The sequence below is a fragment of the Aphidius gifuensis genome, linkage group LG1 (assembly GCF_014905175.1).
Source record: "Aphidius gifuensis isolate YNYX2018 linkage group LG1, ASM1490517v1, whole genome shotgun sequence".
Lineage (NCBI taxonomy): Eukaryota > Metazoa > Arthropoda > Insecta > Hymenoptera > Braconidae > Aphidius > Aphidius gifuensis.
Window position 1 is genome coordinate 20,056,498 of NC_057788.1, and position 21,808 is coordinate 20,078,305.

The 21,808-nt window shown below is 28.0% G+C and overlaps 1 long non-coding RNA gene and 2 pseudogenes across 2 annotated transcripts; all 3 read left to right on the forward strand.

The window, feature by feature from the left end:
- Positions 1–6,333: 6,333 nt before the first annotated feature.
- LOC122860380 lies at positions 6,334–6,777 on the forward strand (annotated as a pseudogene).
- A 4,902-nt stretch (positions 6,778–11,679) lies between these two features.
- Positions 11,680–12,668, forward strand: LOC122850951. Of its 2 annotated transcripts, XR_006373668.1 has the most exons (4): positions 11,680–11,868; positions 11,966–12,087; positions 12,156–12,234; positions 12,304–12,497. It is a non-coding gene; the product is annotated as an uncharacterized LOC122850951 (long non-coding RNA). The 2 variants fall into 2 exon arrangements; XR_006373669.1 differs by adding an exon at positions 12,501–12,668 and having other exon boundaries at positions 11,966–12,441.
- A 3,328-nt stretch (positions 12,669–15,996) lies between these two features.
- LOC122860387 lies at positions 15,997–18,039 on the forward strand (annotated as a pseudogene).
- Positions 18,040–21,808: the final 3,769 nt, after the last annotated feature.

A 21,808-nucleotide genomic window follows, 5' to 3' on the forward strand; every position in this document is an offset into this window, starting at 1 on the left:
ATATATTTATCCTATTATTTTTCCTTTATTATATTCTTATATTTATTTAGAAATTATTTTTAACGATCAAATTACTTACATATTTCGATCGAATAAATTTCCTTTGTCTACACATTGTTGCTTCTCACTTCAATTGACAAGCCACTTACTACTAATACTAGACTAATGATTATTAAAAATAAATTGTTATTACAAATAGCTTTATTCACGTACATCTATTTGCTTCACTTCTTACTGCGCATATGTTTTATTGCTGTTGTTTATTTCCATAGCAACAACCAAATGACAATCTTTTTTTTTTTATTAAAAATATAAAGAAAAACTTCCAAAGTTATTTATTTATATATTTATGAATTATATTTTATATTTTAAATATATATGCGTGAATTTCTATAAAAATGTTATTGAAGTATTTATAAAATATTTATACACCGTGTATATATATATTCAAAAACATATATGTACATGTATCTGCAGATCCATACATTTTCTAGAAAAACAAACAAAATTTGGAGTAAAATTTATTTTCATAATAATCATAATGACAAGACAATAATAATAGAAGCTGTCAATCGAGATACTTTAAATTAGGTAGATAATTACAATATATATAGAATATATATAATATATATATGAAATATATATAGAAAAACTATGTCCAAATCCATACATTCTCTATATATATTTCATATATTTTTTATATATATTCTATATATATTTTTTCCACTTGGGAAAATATATTTCCTGTTATTTATAAAAAAATTCTAATACAAAAAAAAAATAATAAATTGTTCAATTATAAAAAAACTTGGCTTATAAAAATTGGCTGCTGAATATTATTCTTATGAAAATTGCAGTGCCATCGTCACATAATAATTTTTTTTTATATTTATACATTAAGGACTATTTTATGATAATAATTATATGACTTTATATGACTTCATATGACTATATAAACGTACACTAAAAAATGTGACTTCACCTCACTTAACGTCATATTTTTGTGTTTCAAAATATGACTTCATTTGATGTGAAGTCATTATTAAGTCATAATGAAGTCAACCTTTTTTACACTAGTTTGTCGGCCATTACTAAAATGAGTGTACATCTCAGTGATGGCCGACAAGCTAATCTGTCAAAAAAACAATAATTAAAATTATTTAGACTTATTGCATCACTTGGAGACATAATTTCCGACACGTGTGCCATTTTTTTGAACATTTTGATATATTTTTTTTAGTTATTCAATTGAAAATAAAATTGTTATCGTGGGACAAAAATTTGAGGTGCAAACCTAGTCACAATTTTGTCACTAGAAGTTAAGCACCTGGCCTTAATAAAAACAACGGCGCATATATGGATATATAATAATAATAAATATTTATATATTTAATTTATTTATAAATATTTAGTATACTCGCATTTAAATTCATCTATACTACAGAACGCCTGATGGTAACGGTTACTGACCGATTACCATGGCGCTGCAAGGCGCAATGTAGACTGACAGAAAATGGATTCCTGCCCGGATCCGTTACCGGATCTGACGTCTAAACTCTATGTTTTTTCCTTTTACTCCATACCCAACCCGCGCCTAAAGATGTTTACACATCAAAAATAATAATAAAACAAATAAAAATAATAAAATAAATTATTAAACTTGATTTAATAAAAAATAAAACAGTACAAGTCAAATCGTAAAAAACAAAAAATTAATTTAATTAATAATCAATATATAAAATCAAATTAAATTAAATTGAAATCAATAATCAATGACAATTGACAAACAATGGAAAACACAATTTAAAGAAAAACCAAAAAAAAACCGTACACATTAATTATTACTTTCTAAGCCATAGCCGATATGGCACTGCGGTTAAGGTTCGAGCTTTGTGACAGGGAGGTCACGGGTTCGAACCCGACCACCGACGCCATGTATCGAGTGGTAGGCGCAAGCCGGCTGTACTGCCCAGGTTTTTCATGGTTTCCCTGGGCTATAATAGAAATCGGGTACAGTTTGAACGCATTAGAAAAGTCGACATCCATGACTGTCGCAAATGAGTTGTAAGGAGTTGACGTTTAGAAATACAGAAAGCAAGACGTGAGGCACACCGTGTTAAAAACTTTTTCATGAAAAAAGAAGTGTAGCACGTTAAATACGACTCATTTACATTTACTTTCTAAGTAAAAGATATATGTAGTTTTCAATGCTTTCTTAATCTTTATTAATCGAGTATTATCTATATATTGTTTTAATATTTATCATGTGATAGCAGAATAACAACACGAAATAAATAAATAATCTGTCGAAAACACACAGCCACATATGAATAGCATATATACACATACATAAACTATTTACCATAATTTTTATTTTGTCCATCCAATAGCACTAAATTTAGGGCCCTGTATTATCGATGATTTAATATTCACACATTATTTTGGAAATTCACACACTGTTTATTAGTCTCAAATAACGTGTGTATTTCTTGATCGGCACACTGATTCCTACTATGTCAGAATCGTCATCTTTATGAACTGAAATGATTGCGGACGGGGGGTATTTTTCTTAATAGTATAACCAAAAAAATTACGGAAAAATCCTGATGCTCTATTAGCTTCAAAATCTTTACCTGTTTCAAGTACTGAACGTTCATAGCATTATCGTTCTAGATAACAATAATTTATAACGAAAAAATATATGAAAATACAAAATTTTATACTCATTTTTCATTATTGTATAATTTAAAATAATACACGGAGAAAAATCCGCAGCAAATATTACTGTAGTGGTATCGTAAAAATCATAGCTGACGTCATTAAAGCGACTAATTCCCACTTATTATAATGATTATTATTATATTTCATCTAAATTTTTTACTGTAGTCTACCGGAATTTTTGGAAGTCTCGAGTTAATGGTATACTTTATGCCAGAAATTACTGTAGTGTACAGCAGGTTTTTCCACCAGATGACACGAATATTTATTGGAAATCAAGTGTGTTCCTAACCTCTTCTAAAAAAGTTTATTGTTTTTATTTTATTCATGAATTATAAAATGGTTTATTTTTTTAAAATTAATAAACACGTTACATTTTTATTCTGATGTTTAAATAATAAGGTTTTATTTAATTTTTTGTGACGTTTTTTTGTTTTGTTTTGATTAAAATTACTGAAGTGTAGTAGGAACTTCTAGTCGATCCTGGTGGCCTCCCCACGCAACTTCTCAATTTCCAGTAGACTACAGTAAAATTTGTTTGATACTCTACAGCATTATTTGCTGCGGATTTCTCTCCGTGTATAAAAAAATTACATATCACGAAGAATATCTTGAATTCCTAACATAATTACCGTTTTAATGTTTAAATTAATTTAAACCTTGTTGTGTCAAGGATAACTACATGATTGTAGATGTTATTAAAGTAACTATATTTTCATTTAATATTGGCTGATAGCTGGCATTATCAAAATAAGGCATTCGAAAGCATTTACCATAAATATCATCTATATCAATGATATTTCTTTGACTTGTGGGTCCCGAAACACGAAAAACATGAAATAGTTTGGATGTCGTACAAACTCTAAAAGAAGATTGTGCTTCTATTGAAAAGAGTTGGATTATAAATGAGTAAGTATCATTAATAAAGATGATATTTTGAATCACACCGGGAACCCTATTTTTTAACACAACTGTATCAACTTTATCATTTATATTAATTTTGAATTTCTCTAATTGAAGGGATTGATATTGAACACCTGAATTAATTTCTAGTTGCCAAGGAATCTGACAGGTCCACTTTTAACCTGGCTGTAATTTAAATACTTTGCCCGATTTTGCAGTACTTTTCGAATGAATATTTTGCTCAGCTCGTCTATCAATAATTTGTTGTAAATGTTCATTCAGTTTACGACAAGTCTTTGCAGAATATTGCATATGCAGAAAAACGCAGAAATACCGTCAAGTGGTCCGAAATTCTTAACATTTTCGGAAAAATGAAGAAGAATATGATAGTTATAGGTAAGAAATGTATGACCAAAAAATTCTTCAGCGCTTTGAACATAGGTTTTCAAAAGATTTTCAGCAAGATTAATACTTTGATCAGACACGGTAGGTGAAGTAAGAAGACGAATAGCACACGAAAGAATCAACAAATGAAAATACGAAGCGGGATTAATAATATCACGAAAAGCAACTACTCCTGTATATAACAGAATTAGGTATAGCGTAATTCTGTTGCTTTCATTGATTTAAATTTTGTTATATCTTCTGGTTTCCGAGCAATCTCTATTGGGCAATATTCTTTAATTAAATTCAATCGGATATTTATGATATTGATATTTACGTCACTAAGTTTACAATTTATATTGTCTTTGCCAGTAACAAGATTACTTAGAAATCTTTTCATCATCCCGAGTAAGACCGCATGCATATAATCAAATACTGTATGCTTGACAATGTCGAAATCGATAAGACCAGCCAAAGCACATTTTTCAGTATTATGAAGAAGATCGGAACGGTCACGATATTCTTCATTTGTTCTTTCTATATTATCAATAGTTTTAAATGCTTCGTTCAAACTTAAATCGTCGAATGTACGGCAAACCTTACATCCTAAACATGGCACGTCACCGTTATGTGCAATATGTCCTAACGCTTTTGCACGAGCTGGGGCATTACCAATAAATGAACCATACTGTATTGAGGATTTCAATTTCTATATGACCTTAAAGAATGTACTCTTAATGTACATTATGCTCTTTCATGTTCTTTAATCTATTGAAAATTGAGGTCAACTTTAAGGTTAGTCCAGCTATGCTTTTGGAGATGGTATTTATTTTTTAACACATTTAGATCATGATCCGAACAAAGTAGATGTTAAAATTGTCAATACTTTAAAATATTATGATCTTTTTAAAGTTTTTGAGAGTACTGTACAAAATCAATTATTACCTGAAAGTAATTCTATTAAACTACTCGGTGCGTTACAGCTTAAAGCTCTTCCTTATTCCTACGTACTTGCTATAAATAACTGTCAATCTATTCCTCATCAAAACATGATTTAAAAAATATATGAAAGATATGCATGAATAAAAATTGGTGAGAATGCTTCGACATCTAAAGAATATACTAGAGAAAAAAGTCATGTATAGCTTGGAAAAGTGGGGATTGTTTGGTGTAATCAAATGTTTTCTTTATAAAAACAGTACTTTCATTGCAATTGTACAAGAATTGTTACCAATAACGCTTAATGAAAAGCAACCAATTCAGCATAACATAATTAGTTTCGATTAATCACTGCGGACGAGATAACAAACAAAATATTTCGTACCGAGAACTATAATTGTCAAGTACAGAATATTGTTCTTAGATGCTTATTATGAGATGGAATTTATTGAAGAATTGGATTCTACTATAAAAATAAGAATGAGGCATCTCTCCGAAACATTTGATTCGCTGTTATTTAACATTCCCGTGTAGGAGACTACAACACGGCCATGCAACGGCCGATGCATGGCGAAATTTTGCCATTAATGGGCTGCCATTAATGGGCCACTCATACGCCGGGCCTGGCGCGTTACACCATTCTAATATTGGCTGCCATTATTGGCCCATTAACATTTGCCAAGATTGGCCCATTAAAATTTGCCAAGATTCGCCCATTAACATTTGCCAAGATTGGCCCATTACTTGCGAAATCAATTTTTTTATAAATAAAAATAAAAAAAATATTTTTTTTTTCAATTGCATATATAGATTATCGAGTCCAACTCTGTTTTTTTTTATAATAAATGTTTTTTTTTTCCTGCCTCTCGCCGGGCGCGAACTCTCGACCGAAAACCTAAACCTACACTAAACCTATGCTTTAACTAACTGAGCCACGAGCGCGATATATATATTTCGGAAGTTTTTCGTTCTCTTGTAGTAATTAAGTTCACTCGTAGACTTGGTAGACTTTTTTGAAGATGATTATTCAAATACAAATATATTTATTTATTCATCTAATTTTAATGCTCCATTGTTGATTTTTTTTTTTCTATTGTCTTGTTTTTTTTTTTGTCAAAAATTAGCTGATGGTTGGTAGCCATTAATGGCCAGCCATGAATTTGCCATGAATTGGCCGATGAACGGCAGTCATTAAATTGGCCGATGAACGGTAGCCATTAAATGGCCAGCCATGAATTTGCCATGAATTGGCCGATGAATGGTACCCATTAAATGGCCAGCCATGAATTTGCCAAGGATCGGCCAATGAACGGCAGCCATTAAATGGCCAGCAATGCATTTACCATGAATTGGCCGATGAATGGCGGCCATTGAATGGCCAGCCAATTAATGGCCAGACGTTGGCCAAGACAAGACTGCCAATCTTGGCAACACAATAATGGACCGATCGTCCATAATAATAATAATAATAATAATAATAATAATAATAATAATAATAATAATAATAATATAATAATAATAATAATAATAATAATAATAATAATAATAATAATAATAATAATAATACATAATAATAATAATAATAATAATAATAATAATAATAATAATAATAATAATAATAATAATAATAATAATAATAATAATAATAATAATAATAATAATAATAATAATAATAATAATAATAATAATAATAATAATAATAATAATAATAATAATAATAATAACATAATATTATTGAACAGTGATGTTTTACGGCATACATTATTAGTAAGATTTATCATATTGTCTAAAGGTGGAATAATTGATGACACGCATGGTCCAGCTGTGGTATAAAACGGTGATACATTACGAAGTTTGGTTGCAAGTGTTCTTAACCTGACGTCAGATAAGAGGTCAGGACAGTCAACAGCACCAGTTAGTAATTTGATAAAGAAGATAATTGTTAAAGTATCACGATGTACTGGCTCAATATACTTAGTTGGAAAAAATTTGGTAATTACTTCGTTTATTGCCTGCTGGATAGATTAATGTTTGGTCAAGTTTAGTCAATTAAAATTAGAGTTTAGTAAACAATAGTTAATTTGGTAATTGCTAATTAAAAGTGACTATATAGCTAGCTGGCAGTATTATGGAAAAATTAAAATTATGGTTCTATTCGATAGGAAATCACTCAATTAAGTTTAGTCAATCGATATTAGAGTTTAGTAAATTGCCTAAATAATTTTAATCAATTATTTTCGATGAGTAATTACAAAATTAATTATCAACATGCGCAATAAGTTTTAGCGCAATTTATTTTTGTTATTCTCACGGCCTTCTGGCGTCGTGACTGTAGCCACCTGCCTTTACCTGTCAATTTTCATAACAACAAATAACAACAATAAATATACGACAAGGCTATCCATCCAACTAAGCACTTAAAAATCTTAAAAAACTTGAAAATCTAGGGATTTGTGGTGTGGAAAAAAAATGTGTAAATTAGATTTAGGTGTTTTAAGTTTTTTAAGTGTTTCAAGTTTTTTAAGTTTTTTAGGTTTTTTCAGCCTTTATATGAAGAAATTTTATATTAATAACATTTTGAGTTATAATTAAAGCTAAGTAAAAAATCTAGCTAAAAAAAAAATCTTGCTAAGGAAAAGATGTAGCTGAGGGAAAAATTGAGCTGATTAAATTATGTGTTTGGCTATAATTAGAAATTACTTAGCTATATTTTTAATTTAGCTAGATGTTGTACTTAGTCTCAATTATAGCCAAACATACAATATCTACATAATTTTACCAGCTTAATCTTTGCCTTATGTACATCTTTTACTTAGCTATATTTTTTACTTAGCTATATCTTTATCACTTAGTCTCAATTACAGAAAAAAAAAAACAATATCTATCTATGTTTAACGGCTAAATTTTTCACTTAGCCACTCAATTTTCAGAATTTATTTTTTTTCGGTAAAAAAATTGAAAAACTAAAAATCTAATTCATATAAAACTTTTTCATATCAAGGCTTAAAAAGCTTAAAAAACTTAAAAAGCTTAAAAAACTTAAAAAACTTAAATCTAATTTACACCATATTTTTCCACACCACAAATCCCTAGATTTTTAAGTTTTTTAAGTTTTTTAAGTGCTCAGTTGGCTGAATAGCCTTGTTGATAAATATAATATACAATATCAAAAATATAATTTCTGTAAAAAACAAACTCGTTAAAGTTGTTCTTTACGTTAGCTTAGTACTACTGTATATACTAAATTTTTATTCAATTTAACAAAAAAAAATGAAAAATTCAAACAAACGATGATAAATAATTTAAGAGAATTAAAGCTGCCTGTGTTTGAAAAATAAAATCGAAATAAAAAAAGATCACGTTTTATCCTTATTACACAAACAAACTTTAACGCCGCGGTTTTCTTCACAATTCCAAGATCAGGTTGACAGACAGCTAAGACTTAATATAATTTCATGATATGTCCATTCAAAATAATCGACAATACTTTTATCTAAGACTCGATATTGTATCACATGCGAATAAATAATTTTTCAATAGAAACGTCAAATTATTAGAAAACAGATATCGTATGCACGCCCTGGTAGAAATATTTCTCCAACTTTTTCCAACTTTCTCCGCCTTTTTTCCAACTTTCTCCACCTTTTTACAAAAATGACCCATGGTTGGAGAAAAGTTGAAAAGAAGTTGAAAAAAAGTTGGAGTAAATTTCAGGTTGAAGAAATGGCGGAAAAAAGTTGGAGAAACGTCGGAGAAATATTTCTACGAGGGCGTATTTGACAAAAATTTTTTTTGATTATTAATCAGGTACAGCTGACAAATTTTTTCTTTAAGAGGACTCAAATATGTCATGTAACTCCAAAATAGCCTATTTTAAATTGAAAATGAAGAAATTAAAAAATCTTTTCTTTATGTCTATCTCAGGTAAACAAGAATATTTGTCGTTTGCATTGATTGATTTATTGATTGTTATTCATCAGCAACTCAATTACAGCTGTACTAGTGTTGTGATAACTATAATGAAAGGTGGAGTTATCAAAAAAATACAGAAAAACAGAAATATAATTTACGTTTCCAAAAAAATTTATATGAAATACCCTGCAAATACCAAAAAATCTAATATCAAGCTCCTCTGAAGACAAGCTGAAAAGTTAATCCAATAACAAGATATATGCAAAATAGTGAGATTGTTGATTATCAAATTGCATCTTTGCTGGAAAGTTTTCGTCTGAAAAACCTAATCTTGGAATTGTGAAGAAAACCGCGGCGTTAAAGTTTGTTTGTGTAATAAGGATAAAACGTGATCTTTTTTTATTTCGATTTTATTTTTCAAACACAGGCAGCTTTAATTCTCTTAAATTAATTATCATCGTTTGTTTGAACTTTTTATTTTTTTTTGTTAAATTGAATAAAAATTTAGTATATACAGTAGTACTAAGCTAACGTAAAGAACAACTTTAACGAGTTTGTTTTTTACAAAAATTATATTTTTGATTTTGTATATTATTTCACTTCTTTTGTTTAAGGTTGCTTCCAAGTCCCATCGCCATACCAATATTTATGCCACGAAGGGCACGTATATTAATAACGCTATTTTTTATTCCCGTGTCCTGAAATTTTTGTGGCGCCGCTGATGAAAAAACCAAGTTCTTTAGTAGTATGTGTGTGCGCGGCAACACACTAGCAAACAAAGTTTACGTCGTACGCCAAAACCATGCTTGTGTTCATGTCAGTGTGCCGCGGATCTAGCAAAATTTAGAAGTTTAAAAGTTAAATATTTATTAAAAGAAAAAGAAGAAAAAATTGAAATAATTATCAAAATTTTGTCTTGTCTAGGGCTACAATCTGATAGTAAATGTACAGTTTTGAATCAACACAAAAAAAAGTTATTTGTAAAAACATGAGGTAACGCGTATACCTTGTGTGTTAAAGTTGTCAACTTTGACAGTAAATATCTCGAAAAAAGCAAACAAGAAAAAATTCAAAAAAATTCACACTATAGATAATTATTTCATTTAGAAAATAAGCCAAAAAAATCGAAAGTCTATCAATAATTCAGATATTCGGAATCAACCTTAAACATTCAGCTTAAAAGTAAAAATAATCAATCAATTCATGAATGATTGTATTACCAAAAAAATAAAAAATAAAAAAATAATTTTAAAAATATAAGTGAAATAAAAAAATAACAAATCCATTAGAAATTTATATAGTTCAGAGTGATACCGATTTTAGTGGCAAGGCCGTTAATTCACCATTACGAAGGCATCTTTTTAAAAAATTTATCAACAAACGGCGCACGCAGGTGTCTTACGCCATCTATCAATAGTCACTTTACTGCGATCTAAAATACTGTCTGAAGCTAGGTTTTTCGGTATATACACCAATTATTTTCTTGCTGCGGTCTTTAATTTTGTATCAATTAGAGGCACTAGAAGCTCTATATATGGTTATCATCAATGAATATTATTATTTTATGAATATTATTCCAACAATAGCTACAAATTTAATATAACTAGTTGATTGGTAAATAATTTTTGTCACACTATGATCTAAAATACTGACTGGGAATTCGTGGAAGTATTTCAGATCGCATCGAGACTTAACTTTGTATAAATTAGAGGCACTAAAAGCTCTATATATTACTATCATCAATAAATATTATTATTTTATAATTATTTTATAAATATTATTTCAACAATAGCTACAAATTCAATAACTAGTTACTATCATCAATAAATATTATTATTTTATAATTATTTTATAAATATTATTCCAACAATAGCTACAAATTCAATAACTAGTTGATTGATGAATAATTTTTGTCACACTATGATCTGAAATACCGACTGGAGATTCTTGGAAGTATTTCAGATCGCATCGGGATTCAACTTGGTATAAATTAGGGTCACTAAAAGCTCTATATATTACTATCATCAATAAATATTATTATTTTATAATTATTTTATAAATATTATTTCAACAATAGCTACAAATTCAATAACTAGTTGATTGATGAATAATTTTTATCACACTGTGATCTGAAATACTGACTGGAGATTCGCGGAAGTATTTCAGATCGCATCTGGGTTCAACTTGGTAAAAAGTACAGACACTGAAAGCTAATACACTATGTATCGATAATATTCTTATAAAATACTGTTATTTATGTATTATGTATTATTATTGTATAGGTATTATTTCAACAATGATTACAAATACTGACAATTGAAGAGTTCAAAATTCGTTGATTGGTTTTTTTCTTTAATAAAATATGGCAACTTCGTAGTAGCACACACACAACAATAAAATATAAAGCAATATCCAAACGTTTTACCGCAATATTTTGAGGCAGTGTTCAGCGTTGGATAGTTTGACGATAATGTCTGACAATGTCATACGTTTAATACTGACTTGCAGTATCGCAGATCGCAGCAAAGATTCAAAAATATTGGCAAAACAATCCTGCTCAATAACCAGCGTACGCAACTACAGTTGTGCTTGCCAATAGTAATTTGTTAACTAATGTACTTACAATCTTTAACATGAGTCGTTTCATACAACTATTATTTTGATTAGTAATAATAATGAGAGGCCCTAGAAATCACAGGAAATGATAAAAAACAAGGTATGGTGCGCGCAGCATCGCTACGCCATTTTTAAACTTTCGCTGCCATATGACATACTGCTAATCAGATAGAGCAGGCATGAAGACTAGAGACCTAGAGAATAAAGTTGGCATCATTGTAATGGGTTCTGATGCAGCCCAGAATAATTTTAATCACATTGAAGAGTTTCAGCCAGTTCAAACAGTATCACTTAATACAATAAAAAATATAAATAAATTAAAACCCAAAAATTGTCACAACAATAATTGGATTAAGACACTTCATACTGCTGTTGAAGTTACAAAGAATGTATAAGGTAAATATCAAACAATAATTATACAAATACAGAAAAAAATTTATAATATTGTGGTTTATAATATTAAAGTTTATAATATTGTGGTAATATTTTTTAGGTCATTGAAAACAAAATTGATCATGCTAAATGATTATCCATCTTCTGATGAATTAAATGCAGCTGATATGCATAAAATTTCAAACAGTATTCTCAAGGAAACACGCTTCATTTACTTTGCATGTAAGAAATATTATTAAATTTATTTATTCAAGCTGCATATAATATTAATTGATATTTTATTTTCCAAGTGGAACAAAATCCTTGACAACAATTGACACTACTGAGCTGAACAAGAGTGAACAAATGATTCTGAATTTAGTTAATCAAGTAATTGACCAAAAAAAATTTTAATAAATTGTAAATATTCAAATAATCATAATGTTTTTTTATCAACAGGTTGCTGGTGGATATATGACATTCAATCAAACTTTACCTTCTGCTAGAATATTTGGAGTTAAAGATAAAAAAGCAATGGCTTGGAAATGTGATCTCGAAATACGTGATATCAAGATAAAAATAAATGCATACATTTTGGTAACAAAAAAAAGTAATTTATTAAATTATTTTGTTTACTAAAATTTAATTTATTATAGGCAAAAGAAAAACCATCAAATCCACTATAGAAAAAAGTTGAAGTTGACTCTGATTTTAATCAAGATACAATTGTTTTTAAAAAAGATAAACTTGTTGATAGAGAAAAAAATATTGTCACTCGAGATGATTGTAATGAGGGCTATCTGTATGATCAAGAATTTTATTCCAATAACAGGTTAACTCTTATTAAAATAAATAAATGAATATAACAAAAACAATATAATAAATTGATGATGATTTTTAGTTTTAATAACAAGAGGAACATAATTCAAAAATTGACACAGAAAAATGATTTATTCTTTATGGTTTTACTGAACGAGATTTAGTTAAACTTGATTACAGATGTGGACTAAAGATTTATATAATTTTGTCAAGTCAGGTAATTAACATGAAAATTGTCAATTTAATAATAATTCATGAAAAAAATACAATGTTTTTATATTATTAGATGATAAAGTGTTAAAACAATTTATTCAACTGTAAAAATGCTTGAACAAAGTGATCAGCATTATCAATCAAGGAATTTTCATCAAATTTACATCCAAAGTTGTTAAATTTTTACAATGATCACCAACAAATGACATTATACTTGAATGGCAAACAACTGATAGAGACAATTGTTTTAAATAATTACCACATCTTAATAATATTTTCTCGAGGTATGATTGTGTCAACAAACGGTTATCATAACTACGTCCAATTGATGATTCACATTTGTATTTTTTAATGTCATACCAACCCGAGGAACGAAATTTATATATAACTTTATATAATTATATAAAATTTTATAAAGTTGTATAAAGTTATATATGGTTTTATATTGCCACTTTATTTATAAAGCTATATATAACAGGTTGTATAAAACTTTATATAACTATATAAATTGTATAAAGTTTTATATAAAGATCAATAACTATTACTTTTATAAAATTTTATACAAGTGTATAAAGGTATATAAAATTGTATAAATGTATATGTAACTGTATTTTAAAATGGTCAAACGCAAAATTTAGACATAAAAAACTGTCCACGCTCAGGACTTGAACCCCATACCTTTCGGTTACCAACCCGACGCAGTACCCGATGCGCCACGATAACGCATGTGAATACAAAAATTTATTTGCTTTACATCAACAAGCAAAAGTCACGCCTGCGCAGTCGACTAAAAAGTGGGGGCAGTTGACATTTCTGAGTCCGTCATCAATTTGCTATGCCCCATTGTAATTTTAAATATGTTATTAAGTTATTAAAATTACTATGCGACATTGTAAATTTTCAGAGGATCATTTTAATTTTGTCCACAACAGCAGAGTAAATTTTATAAATATACAAAGCAAAAAAAAAAAAAATATTTTTTGCTATGGTGCAATGTAATTTTTAGGCTGGATTATTTTAAATATGGTTTCTGTAAAAATTTCTTTATGCGCTGTAATTTTTTCATCGGGAAATAGCAAAAAAAAACGTAAGAAAATTGCTATGGTACATTTTAATTTTTCAGAACTACAATTGTTTTTTTTCGTTAAAATGATAGTAAATTTTTTAATAGTCAAAAGATAGTTCTTTGGTAATGTGGCAGCATAGTAAAATTTGATGAAATTTTTTTTCCGTGGACACTCTATTTACCTTATTATACCTTCTTTGCTTACATACTTATTATACTTATTGACCTTTTTTTCGATAGTAACCTATCATTTCCGTTCATGATGCTGTTGGAATCCGAATAGAACACATTATTCCAATTAAAGAAGCCAGCGAATATATGAACTCGCTCTATATTATTATTTGTAACTTTGGTTCACTAATTTATAAATATTATGTTCTATAAAGGTTCATATAATTATATAAAACTGTACATGTATAAAACTTATTTATACTGCTATATATAGCTATATATAACCTTATAAAGGTATACAAAGTTATATATAGTCATATACAATTGTATATATCTTCATACAATTGTATATAACTATATATAACTTTATATACCTTTATAACGATCGTTCCTTGGGTAAAAATATCTTCGTATATTCATATACAAGTTTATATACTTTTATAAAACTATATGAAACTTTATACAGCTACATATAGAAATATATAGCTTTATATAATTATAAATACTTATACACAAATCGTTCACAACTTTGTACACATTTATATATAACTTTATAAAATTATATATAGCTGTATATAACCGTATAAAGTTGTATATAATTATATATAGAGAGTTTAAAAATTCTACAAATTTTTATATAATTATATAAAATTATATAAAATTTTATAAAATTTTATAAAGTTATATGTGAATATATAAAGGTATATAAAGATATATATTAACTTCGTTCCTCGGGAAGCTAGTAGACAGCCTCTTTTCATCTGGTACAAACTAGAATAGAACATATCAAATTTAAAAATTAATAATAGAAACATTGATATTCCATTCACAAATAAAAAAAAACTTTTTTTTGATGTTTATACATATTTTTTTCCATGTCTATCCTCTCTGGTATTGGCAGCAGCATAATGATTTTTGCTAATGAGTCATAATCCAGTGAATTGATAACAACTTTATTTTGATCTTTGTCACCATCATCAGAGGTTTGTTAGTCTTCTTCAACACATATTCTTTTTAGACTCATTTTAAGTAAACTCTGAAAATATATATTAAAATGAAAAAATAATGACGAACTTGAACCTATTACAACCGGAATAATAAAATAAACAAAAATAACCAATTGATGATTTACTTGTAAAATCTACATAAATAAAATTATATCTAAAGCCAAATAATATTGAATCTGATGCAACATGTTAAAATACAATTGATACACGAGATAGTTTTATAGCTGTAATTGTTAAAATTATGAATATTTATTTACCTTAATTAATCCTTTGATAAGGTGATAATTAATTTAGTAGTGAATGCAATAGTTTTTGATTTTTTTTTTAATACACAATGTCATTGACTTAATGACGTATTTGAAAAAAAAAATGTATTAATTTAATGATGTACAATTTTGTAATCAAGAGGCACGGTAGTGCCTCGAGTCAAGTATGAGAAAGAAAGTTTATGTGTGTTGATGAGAATATGTGTGAGATGAGATTTTAACTACTACTACCGTGCCTTATTATACATCAAATATTTTGTCCCCTTCCGTCGCGAATCTATTAGAAATTTAATTAAAATATGATAGAGTTAAATGAGGATGCTGAGGTTTGGTAATGATCCCATAAATCGATGTCGAGCTTTTTTTTAAAAAAAAAATCAGATTTTTCCGTTGCTCAATTATATTTAAAGCATAATTTTGATATTTACGGTCTTTTCATTTTTCTCAAATCGACCAGATTTCTTCCGTTCAGTTGGTAATGGTAAACTTTGCAATTATTTCTTTTCTCTTTTTTTGTGTTGCTATATTGGCTGCACTGCATAATTTTATTATTATTTTATTTATATTCATTCATAACATAACCTCCAGAATATGTTGACTCTCACGTCAAATGCAGTTAAATGTAAGAAAAAAAATAAACAACATAAACAACATAAATATATAAATAAATAATATAAATGAATATTGTTTATGATGAGCTCATAGTTCAGTAAAAAAAATCCCAAAATGCACTCATGATTCTTGACAGCATATAAAAAACATTCAAGAGTTGCTTGTCAATATGGTCCTGAAAAATGTCATCAAGAAATTCAGCATCTCATGACAAATATATTTTATTTTATATATACATACAAAACATCCACCGAAAATATTTAAGGTATGTATCATTTGTTCATTTATTTATTTATTATTTTATAAATTATCATTTTATAAATTTACAAGGATGAAAGTGTATTTTCATTTGATACACCGGTAAAATAATTGTTTAAAAATAATGAATTTATAAATACTTCTAAACATGAAAAAAAAAAAATTTATAAATTATTTAATTTATACTTCTAAACATGAAAAAAAAACATTTATAAATTATTTAATTTATATTATTCAAGGAATCACCAAATGGATTATTCATCAGTTTGAAAACATTTCTTGTTTTTAGTCGTGACTTTGTTAAATATAATGAAACTTATGAAATAATAATGTTACCAAATTTTACAAGTATGATATATCCATCAGTTGATTTACCAGAACAGGTATAAATAAATAACGCTAATAATAATATACAAATTGAAATATAAATAAACATATCAAAATTAATTTTACAGATAATAAAATAGATTACTGGAATATTAGAAGCTGAATCAGCAATTAAAATTGCTGAAAGAGAAGCATTAGCTGGTACATGGGGTGGTAAAGCAAGAATAATAACAAAGTAATTATACAAAAAAATAATAATAAGTTTAAGAATAAATATTTATTTGTTTTTTTGAATTTTTAGACATGCAACAACATTGCCACAATTAAATAATGGTAAAAAAATACCACCAAGTAATTGGAAATGTGAAAAATGTGATTTGACACAAAATTTATGGTTAAATTTAACTGATGGTAGTATATTATGTGGACGTAAATTTTTTAATGGTACTGGTGGTAATGATTAATGATCATGTAATTAAGCATTATCGTACAACTGGTTATCCACTTGCTGTTAAATTAGGTACAATAACAAAAAAAGGTAATGGTGATGTTTATTCATATGATGAAAATGATATGGTTGATGATCCAAATTTAATAATACATTTATCACATTAGGGTATCAGTATTTCAAATATGGATAAAACTGAAAAATCAATGGTTGAACTTGAGCTTGATTTAAATCAAAAATTTGGTGAATGGGTTGCATTACAAGAAGCATCAAGTAAATTAATACCAATTTATGGTGCTGGTTATACTGGTTTAAATAATCTTGGTAATTTATGTTATTTAAATTGTGTTATGCAAACATTATTTATAATACCAGATTTTATTAAAAAATAAGTTGATGAATCAGTTAATATATTTAATGATAATTATAATGATCCAGCAAATAATTTCGATACACAAATATCAAAACTTGGTTGTGGTTTATTATCTGGTAAATATTCAATCGAACCAAATAATAATAAATTAAATTAAATAATGAAGATTATAATCGTCAAGGTATATCACCAAGAATGTTTGAAAATTTAATATCACGTGGACATCCTGGTTTTTCATCAAATCGTCAACAATTGATTGTTTTAAATTTAAAGTTGAAGAATATAGTAGTTCTGGTAAAGTAAAATATTCATATAGACCAGAATATTTATTACCATTACCAATACCACTTAATAGTGCAATTAATAAAGATGAAGTTAATACATATGAAAATGATAAAAAAGCAGCTGAACTAAATGGACAATCATTTGATAGAAATAATACAATTATTAGACCACATATTAAACTATCATCATGTTTAGAATCATGTTTATATTTATTAAAAAAACAACACTCACTCTTTTTTTACAACAATAAACCTAGATGGCATAAAAATCAACGTGTGAAAGAAAAAAAAATAAATAAATACCAATTTCACGTGATAACTATTGTTCAGTTGAGGAACAACATTCAGTAGATATTTGTATATACTTTTTAAGAAAAAGAAATTGGGGATCAAAATTGACAATAAATAAATTGTAAAAAAAATTTCTTTTGGTTTTGTTTTAATACAAATTATCTTTATTTAGTTTTAGTTGAGTCTTAATTTTTTTTTAATATTTAAAAGGTTATTTTTTTTTAGTTTTTCAGTATGTTTGTTTACTTATTTATCAAGAGGCGCGGTAGTGCCAGTCAAGTATGAGAAAGAAACGTATTTGTGTTGATGAGAATATGTGTGATTATGAGAGTTACCCTGGTAGAAATATTACTCCGGCATTATTCCGGCATTTCTCCGTTTTTGGCCCATTTCCGGAGAAATTACTCCGACATGAGGTTGATGGCGGAGAAATTATTCCGGTATAAAAGTAGTGGCAGATTTATTTTTCCGACATTAATCTCATGCCCGAGTAATTTCTCCGGAAATGGGCCAAAAACGGAGTAATGCCGAAGAAAGCCGGAGTAATGGCGGAGAAATATTTCTACCAGGGTAACTACTACCGTGCCTTATTATACATCAAATATTTTGTCCCCTTCTGTCTCTAATCTTTTAGAAATTTAATTAAAATATGATAGAGTTGAATGAGGATGCTGAGGTTTAGTAATGATCCCATAGATCAATGTCGAGCTTTTTTTTAAAAAAAAATCAGGTTTTTTCGTTGCGGTAATATATATTTAAAGCATAATTGATATTTACGGTCTTTGCGTTTTTATCAGTTTTTATCAAATCGACCAGATTTCTTACGTTCAGTTGGTATAAAACTTTACAATTATTTTTCTTCTCTCTCCTAGACGTCTCTCTTTTTTTTTAGTTTTTATATTACAGCTGCACTGCCAATATTAATTTAAAGTGGACATTTAGCTTTCTGAAATTTTTTTTTTCAAAAAGACTTTTGCTATTTATATTTATACTTCTTTAATAATTTATCTTCATATGTGCATCTATTTTTTTATTATTTTTTTTTCTTTTAAATAATGCTAAAATGGCTACGTGCAATAGAACTCACATTTTCTTGATTTTTTTTTAACAGATTCTGCCAGATTATTTTTACCAGGGATAGGTTAAAACAAATCAATTACAAAGAATAATAAGAACTAGGGTGCTATTCTTGGTCCAATATTGCGGGAATTATTGCAAGTCTTGCAATAACGATTCGCCGACAAGAAATATTAGTCTTGATAGAAAAACATGAAGGTGCTTTTTGTTGCTTTCATGTAAATTTTACCTAATTTTTGCATTTGCATACCACAATGGCAGCTTCACATGAAAGCAACAACAAGCGCCTTCATGTTTTTCTATATCTTAAGATAAAAAATATTTTTTGTATGGGGTAGTCTAAAATAGACAAGCTTTGAACACCTTGTTTATTTTGATGATCAGGATATGTTGTTATTTTTAATTGTAAACGATCAAAAGACTTTACAAAAAGATATGATATCAAACAAAAAACAAAAATAAATTTTTGTACAAAAAGGAGAGTCAAGTATTCGAAATTATTATTTTTTTTTTTTTAAACATACAAAAAAAGAGAATATCAAAAAAGTCAAGTACAAAAGTACTAATTTCTTTAAAAATCATTGACCCATATGAATGTTCTTAACTTTTGACAAAATTTTATACTTGACCCCGCCCGGTTCCTTTCAAATAAAATTTTGAGTCTTTCACACAAATTTAGACTCATCAATAAGAAGTGAAAAGTAGAAGCACTTCATCTGTATCAAATTGATTAATACGAATATGAAACATAATACGTATGTAATACTGAACTATCATACTTAGCCAACCACTCGTGAAAATATTTCTCCGCGATTACTTTGTATTTCTCCACGATTAGTCTGAATTTCTTCAAAATTAACCCATACGGAGAAATGTGTGAAAAAATTTTTTCAAATTTTTCTGAAATCGTTGTTAAGCGGCAAAAAATGACGTCAGTAATATAGTTCGAAAAGTAAAATGTAGGGGCGCTTTTAATCTATAATGCATAGAGTGGGTATAAGCATAAATAATAATGCATCAAGTCGGTATATAAGCTTATCCCCCTTCTAATAATGCATATTGCATGATATATGAAAGATGTACATTATGTATAAATAGATATCCGTCGTCAATATTATAAACAATTATAAAAGTGTGTAGGCTTGAAACTTTATTTGGGAAGAACCGGGCGGGGTCAAGTATAAAATTTTGTCAAAAGTTAAGACCATTCATATGGGTCAATGATTTTTAAAGAAATTAGTACTTTTGTACTTGACTTTTTTGATATTCTCTTTTTTTGTATGTTTAAAAAAAAAAAAATAATAATTTCGAATACTTGACTCTCCTTTTTGTACAAAAATTTATTTTTGTTTTTTGTTTGATTAATTACACAATAAATAAAAATAATATTAAGAGCAAATGATCAGTGAAAGGAAACAATTCATTAAATTGAAATTTATTTAGGTAGGTATAATTATTAGTGATAAATAATCAAAGTGTGTTTACATTGGACATGTAAGCCTATTATTATTATTAACAAATCATTATAAATAAATTTCAATTTAGTGGATTGTTTACTTGCACTTAATATGTTGTTTATTTATTGTTGTTGTTTGTTGTTATAATGACAGGTTGACAGGTAAAGACAGGTGGCTACAGTCACGATGCCAGAAGGCCGTGAGAATAACAAAAATAAATTGCGCTAAAACTTATTGCGCATGTGCATAATTAATTTTGTAATTACTCATCGAAAATAATTAATTAAAATTATTTAGGCAATTTACTCAACTCTAATATCGATTGACTAAACTTAATTGAGTGATTTCCTATCGAATAGAACCATAATTTTAATTTTTTCATAATACTGCCAGCTAACTATATAGTCACTTTTAATTAGCAATTACCAAATTAACTATTGTTTACTAAACTCTCATTTTCATTGACTAAACTTGACCAAACTCTAATCTATCCAGCAGGCAAAAAATTAAGTAATTACCAAATTTTTTCTAGCTAAGTATATTGAGCCCGATGTACTGAGATGTTTGTCATATCAGCTAGCTGGATCAGAGTGTCATCATCACATCCTCTATTAACAACCAGAGCCTGCGTTCGATGTAGCAAGTATTTACAAAACTTTCTTTGTACCTTGTTTATTAACCTGAGTTGTTTGTTGGTCCTTAAAGCATAAGCTGCTGTACAATAGTCCAATCTTGACCTAACGATTGCATTATATAATGCCTTTAACGTAGACGGGTTCCTGAATGACCTGGCCAAACGAAACACCATGCCCAATGAAGGCATTGCCGATTTAACCACCTGTTCAACCTGGGAGTTAAACAAGAGCTTGTCGTCAAATACAACACCAAGATCTGTTTTTTGTCTAGTCCTACTTAACAATTCTCCATGTACTGTGTAGTTAAATACGAGAGGGTGACGAGATTTACTGAAAGACATCACGCTGCACTTAGCTATGTTGACCTGAAGGTCATTAACTAGACACCAGTTTACAAACTTATTTATATTTGTTTGCAAGTAGTGACAGTCATTCAATGATTTAATAGGTAAGTACAGCTTAACATCGTCAGCATACAATAGTGAGTAACATGACAGTTTATCAGATAGGTCATTTATGTAGATATTAAATAATAGGGGACCTAAGTTAGAGCCCTGCGGTACTCCAGATGTTGGTGAGTACGGTGCTGATAAAGTTCCATTAATAAAGACATAACAGCAGCGATTGACAAGATACGACCAGATAAGGTTTATAAGAGTA